A 6,398-nucleotide genomic window follows, 5' to 3' on the forward strand; every position below is an offset into this window, starting at 1 on the left:
GACAATATGCCAGCTTCCTGCTTCAATCCTTATCTTCGCATTTTTACACATAGGGCATTTTAATGAGTTAGTAGTGATTTAGGGGAAGATTTTTAAAGGCACAAACAGCAGTTAGGTACCTAACTCCCATTGATTTTCAATGGGAGTTAGACACTTAACTGCATTTCTCCCTTTGAAAATTTCACTTTAAAACACATTTTCCATGAGATTAGGCAATTGCTTTGATTTCACGGCTATCTTCCCTTAATATTTCACTGAAAATAATGTAACGGAAGGAGCAAGAATTTACAGAAGTTGACTATGGATGTATTAAAAGCAATATTGGGCTTAAACTAAAGAAAGGCAAATTTAGATTTGATAAAAAAAATTTCAAAAGCCACCTGATAACAGAACAGCCACCAAAAGAGGTGTCTGAGGTCCCATCTGTACAATGTACAGATTAATTACCTAAACACACACAAAAAAAGAAAGATGAGTAGAGAACCTACGCTAAGATATGGACGTGCTCTGCAGTCCCACCTACCCCAGCTTCTAGGAGTTAAATTGTGTGTTTGTAAAATATGTTGCTGCTGAAAGCAAGAGTTCGATTACCAGTTCCAGGATTTAAATACAGAGATGAAAGACGTCTCTCCCAAAAGCAGTGATTTATATCTGTGACAGAAGGTGGGAGGAGGTGGTGTTATGTACACCAGGTTCTTTCCCCTACAATTTCCAGCTGCTGCTACTACTGGTATATTCTTCTCTCATAGCAGCAAGAAAGAAATCTCAGAGGGAAAAAGTCTATTCTGTAGACAAGGCCTTTGTCACTGAACATTTATCAAGCAGTTTCTCATCACATCCACACTTGCTGTTTCAGGAGCTGTCAACAGGAAAGTAAAGACTGATACTAAATAAAAAACTGTATCTAAGGCCACGTCTACACTACGGGATAATATTGAATTAGCTAAAATCGGTTTTATAAAACTGATATTATAAATTTGATTTTATGCGGCCACACTAGGCACAGTAATTCGGCGTTGTGCGTCCATGGTCCGAGGCTAACGTCGATTTCTGAAGCGTTGCATTGTGGGTAGAGGGTAGCTCTTCCATAAAGCTGAATCCATAGTTATCCAGGGGGCAGTGGCTGCCCCGCCCTTGGAAATTCTGGGTTTGAATACATTATGTCGTGGATGGTTCTGAGTAAATGTACGCAGTCATATCCTAGATCTAGGCCGAGAAACATAAGCTGACAATCACGGGTTGCGGGGCCGATTTTTCCCTGAGATTGCCCTGGCAGACGCCATAGCACGGCAACCACGGAGCCCGTTAAGTCTTTTTTTATAGGCGGCAGCGGGGGATTGATAGTCCATGGTCGCGAGAGAAGAGGATACTCCACGCTCAAACCAGCAGCATTCCTTTGCTTTTGAGCCTGATAGCAAGAGATGGTTACCAGTACATATCTGTAACCGTCTACTGCGGAAGTAAACTAGGCATGAGAATGACGTTATCTCTACCAGACACAAACTCTGTATAGTCCGCTGGCTATCATAGTGCCCCTGGCTAAATGTACGGGGGCGCAACGCCAAAAGCTACGAGCGAGCTCACAGATCCCGAGTGCCGGAATCCTCCCTTATGGTTTTCTAAAAATAGAGTCAGTCCTGCCTAGATAAGAGGGCAAGTGTAATTAGAAAACCAGTGATATCAAGAAAGCAACAGCTTGCTAGCGTGTCAGAGTATTGACAGCGGAGAGGTGCCCTTGCAACAAACACGATGGGCGTGCTTCCGCTTCTATCCCCCCAACTCCTGGGCTACAATGCAGTGACTTCGAGATATGTTCATGACGTAATAAACGAATGCAAGGAATAGAAGCAAACACTGATTTTACTCGACATAAATATGAGGGGAGAGAGCAAAGACTCCCCCGGCAGAGCGACACACACATGGGTCATTAGGAGACACCACACGGAAGCGGGGGGCAAAGGAACAAGAAGACACACACACAGGGGACAGGGGGGGGAAAAAACATAAAGGGAAAAACAGAGACACAACAAGAAAAAACAAACCGAGCAAAAAAGAAAAAAGAGGAAAAGCTTCAAAAAGGGGGGGGGAAATAGGGAAAAAAAAGGGGGAAAAGAGAAAAGAAAGGGGGGGGGAGGGGGGGAAGAGAGCGAGAAGGAGGGAATAAAAGGGGAAGGGGAAAGAAGGAAAGGGGAGGGGGGAAAGGGGAGAGAGGGGGGAAAAGGGAAGGTGAAGGGGGGGGGGAAGGGAAAGAAGGACAGCACCAAGCAAGAGAGGTAAAGTGATCTGAAAGGGAAACCAAAGGAACTGGAAAGAGTGGAGGGTAAAAATAAAAACAAGGGGAAAGGAGGGGAAAAAAAGAAGGGGATGGGAAAAAAAAGAAAGGGGGGGAAGGGAAAGGGAAGGGGGCAGCAAGGAGGGGGGCAGGGGAAATAGAGGAAGGGGAAGGGAGAGAGAGAAAAAAAAGGAGGGGGAGGAAAGAGGGGAAGGAGGGGAGGAAGGGACTGCCAATCCAGGGGGGGGTGACAGGCGGGGGGGACAAGGAAAGAAAGGAAAAGGGGGATACAAGATTTAAATGATAGTCACTAATAAGGGGAAGCAGTGTTGCTTAGAAGGGTCCTAAAAAAAAGCAAATAAAGGAGAGGGAGACAATATAAGGGGAAACAGTAAGGGAATTTGATTAGATTATAGGGAGTTATAACAAGGATACAAATAAAACATCAGGGTAAAAAAGACAGGAAAAAAAGGAAAACAAAGAAGGGGGAGGGGGGGAGAACGAAGAAAGGGGGGGGGGCCAAAGGGGAATAACAAATCAAATAAGGGGGAAGGGAAAAGGGGGGGGACAAAAAGAGCAACAAGGGGGAAAAGTGCAAGAAAGGGGGGGGAGGGGAGGGGAGGAAGGGCAACTGCCATAGGAAGGGGACCGAAAGAACAGGGGGCGAGAGAATTGGGGAAAAGAAGAGGGGAAGCAGCATAACGCAACGGGTTTTCAAGAAAGGGGGAACAACAACTGAATGTAACTGACAAAGACAGGAGCAGAAGGGCTGGGTGCCCTTATCTGATAAGGCAACATGGGGGTTATATACCACTCTATAATTAACAAGAAGGAAGGCAGGTTTAAGACACAGAACTACTTAAGGATATACTAAGGGAAGGCAGGCAGAAATGAAGGGAAAAAAAGGACAGGGGGGAGGGCAAGCTAGACAGGAGGGAGATTATAAAGAAAGGGTAAAGGAAACAAGATCAAAAAAGAAGGACGGGAGAGAGAAAATTAGACTGAGGAATCATCAACAACAAAGTAGATAAAGAGGAGTGGGGTATTAAAGAGCTGATAGCAAGAGGGCGCCAAAAAAGGGGGACGATATAGCAAGAACACAGGGGACGACTTACATAGGGGATAAGCAGAGCGAGAGACAAGGGGACAGAAAGAGGGTAAGATACCGTCAATCATCATTGCAGTTGTAGCTCCGGCAAAGTAGACGGTACAGAATGCACTGGTAACCATCTCTGCATCATACAAAGCAAGTGCAATGCGTGCCTGGCTTACGCGCTGGAGGTAACTGCCCTCGCTTGCCGCAAGCATCAGTACACATATGTGACAATCGGCCCCAGGAAAAAACAGACCCCTGAAAAAAAGACTGAACGGGCCTCCGCTGGTTGCCGTGCTAATGTGCGTCTGCCAGGGCAATCCGACGGAAAAATGCGCGCAAAGGATTGTCAGCCGTGTTTCCGGAGGAAAGACTGACGGCGACATATACCCAGAACCAACCCCACACAATAATGATTGCAACCCAGAATCCAAGGGGCGGGGAACTGCGGCGAAACTAGGATAGCTACGGAAGAGCTACCCCACAATGCACAACGCTTTCAAAATCAGCCGTTAGCCTCGGACTCAATGGACGAACCACAAACGCCGAATTAGCCGTGCAGTGTGAGGCCGCATAAAATCAAAATTTAATTAAAAATATCAGTTTTAATATTAAAACCGTTTTAGGCTAATTCAATATTAATCCACGCGTAGTAGAAACGTGGCGCTTAGATACAGTTTTTTATTTAGTACAGTCTTTACTTTCCTGTGTGACAAGACTCCTTGAAGACACGCAAGTGTAAGGTGATGTGATGCAAAAAACTGACTTGATAAATATGTTCACGGTGACAAAGGCCTTGTCTAACACGAATACTGTTTTCCGCCTGAGATTCTTCTCTGCTTATAGAGAGAATAGTACCAGTAACAACCAGTAGGAAGCAGCTGGAAATGTAGGGAACAGAACCTGGTAACCCATAACAGCCACCACCTACCTCCACCTTCTGTCACAGATATAAACAGTACATCGCTTTGGAGAACGTAGCATTTCATCTCTGTACTATAAATCCTGGAACTGGTTAACTCGAACGTTTCTCTGTTCACAAGCAGCAACCATAGTTTTACAAAACACAATTAACCTCCTACGAATGCTGGGATAGGTGGACTACGACGAAAGCGCAGGCATCTCCATATCTTAGCCGTATGGTTCTCGACTCATCTTCTTATACTTTTTTGTGTGTGTTATAGGTAATCTAATCGTGACATCAGTACAGAATGGGAACCTCCGCAGCCGAATCTTTTGGGGCTGTTTCTGTCATATCAGTGGCTTTGAAATTTGTGTTACTCAAAATCTAAAATTGCCTTTCTTAGCTTTATAGCCCAATTAGCTGATTAATAACATAGCCCACTGCAACCTTCTGTAAATTTCTTGCTCCTCTTCCGTACATTATTTTCAGTGAAATATTAAGGAAAGATAGCTCAGCGAAAACTTCAAAGCAATTGCAATCTCATAGGAAAATGTGTTTTAGCCATTTTCACCCACAGTGAGAAATTCTGCAGTACGAAGTGACGTAATCGAACTCCCATATGAAATATGGAGTTAGGTACTAAACTGCTGTTGTTGCTGTAAAAAAATCTCCCCCTAAATCACTACTAACTCATTCAAAAGATGCCTATGTGCTATAAAATGCGAAATAAGGAATGAAAGGCAGGAAAGCTGGCATATTGTCTGTTAGGCTTGATTGTAATCCTATCGGGGCAGTGGAAGACAACGCTGTAGCCAGAGCCCTGGAACCACTGAGTTTTTAGTAGGTTCTTATATCTCATTGGTTTTTTCTGTTTATTATACCATACTAATTCTTCTTTTGTTTCTTGCCAAAGTCAGCTGACAGATGAAGCGGGAGAGTATAACAAGGAGCTATGGGCCTGCCTTCTTTTGGGTAACCAACGATCAAACGGTGGCATGCAATTTTACCTGTGTGCATAGTATCGACTAAAAATGGCAGGCCGTCAAGAGAGTGTCGGTTTAACAGCTGTCCAATTATAAGCTGGGGGCGGCAGTTCACTGAAGAAAAAGAAGTAAATTTTTCAGGATAGAGTATTTTTTGGAAAAACAATAACGGTAGTTTTGAAAAATTTTTCGCAGCTTAAATTTACACCATTTCGCTACGATTAAAAATAGGAGCAACAAAAGAGGTCCAATTGGCACGCATTAGACCTAACAGAAAAACATATTGGAGCAAAAATTAAGAAAACAATCTTAAGCCTCTTTCGCCCCCGTGGGATGAATACCCCAACCATGTCACTGCAATCTGAAACGGCAGATCTCCACCCACGAAAGCTTATTGCTCCATTATGTTGTCTTAAAGTCTATAACAATCCAGGTGACCACAGGACTCTTTTGTGATTTTTACAGATCCAACAACATGGCCTGCCCCGCCCTCTATACCTTAATTTAAAACTATTCTATAGGGGCCCAAGTAAGGCTGTCAGGTCCTCCTATTTTTTTTTAAGGTGAAGTTGGCAAACTAATCTCCTGTCCAAAAGACGAAACTAACCAGTTTCTTAAAAAGGCGGTTCAAAAATGGCACCTTTTGGAAAAAAAATAGTACCCCTAAAACATTTCGACGAGTCATCACATTTTAAAAGGCTCAAAACTAAATAATCTGGAGAATAAAAATTTAAATGCTAGAAGCTCAGTCAAAGTGAAGCATGACAAATATGTAACGGAGAGCAGGAGTGTCTGAGGTGACAAAAATAAACCAGTTTTTTCAAAATAATAACCTGTTTTCCCCTCCTTTTAGAAGAAATTGATCAATACTGAGCATTGAAGATCTCAACCTGTGGATGCCTGCAGTCCCCCCAAGAAAGAACTGAGTACAGAAAATTGTAATTGAACATAATTATGTGCCCCCAGAAGAGATACAGTGTGCCTTTATTTCTTTCCCTAGAGATATTCTGCATCTGCCTTCTTTCAGGCTGCCATGATAGATGAATGAACCAGGTCTTTGGGGAGCTAGCAAGCCTCATAAAATATTTCTAACTTCAGTTTTCCCGCTTTGATGGTGTACGTGCGTGACTAACACGCTCTAACTCC

General features: G+C 43.6%; 1 protein-coding gene across 2 annotated transcripts in view; it reads right to left on the minus strand.

The window, feature by feature from the left end:
• Positions 1-307: 307 nt before the first annotated feature.
• Positions 308-6,398, minus strand: part of ZDHHC15 (zDHHC palmitoyltransferase 15) — a 38,320-nt gene continuing 32,229 nt past the window's right edge. For both annotated transcript variants that reach the window (XM_075068802.1, XM_075068800.1), the window contains one exon: positions 308-904. The gene's annotated coding sequence lies outside the window, so the exon portion shown is untranslated. The remainder of the gene's footprint in view (positions 905-6,398) is intronic.

The sequence above is a fragment of the Chelonoidis abingdonii genome, chromosome 8 (assembly GCF_003597395.2).
Source record: "Chelonoidis abingdonii isolate Lonesome George chromosome 8, CheloAbing_2.0, whole genome shotgun sequence".
NCBI lineage: Eukaryota > Metazoa > Chordata > Testudines > Testudinidae > Chelonoidis > Chelonoidis abingdonii.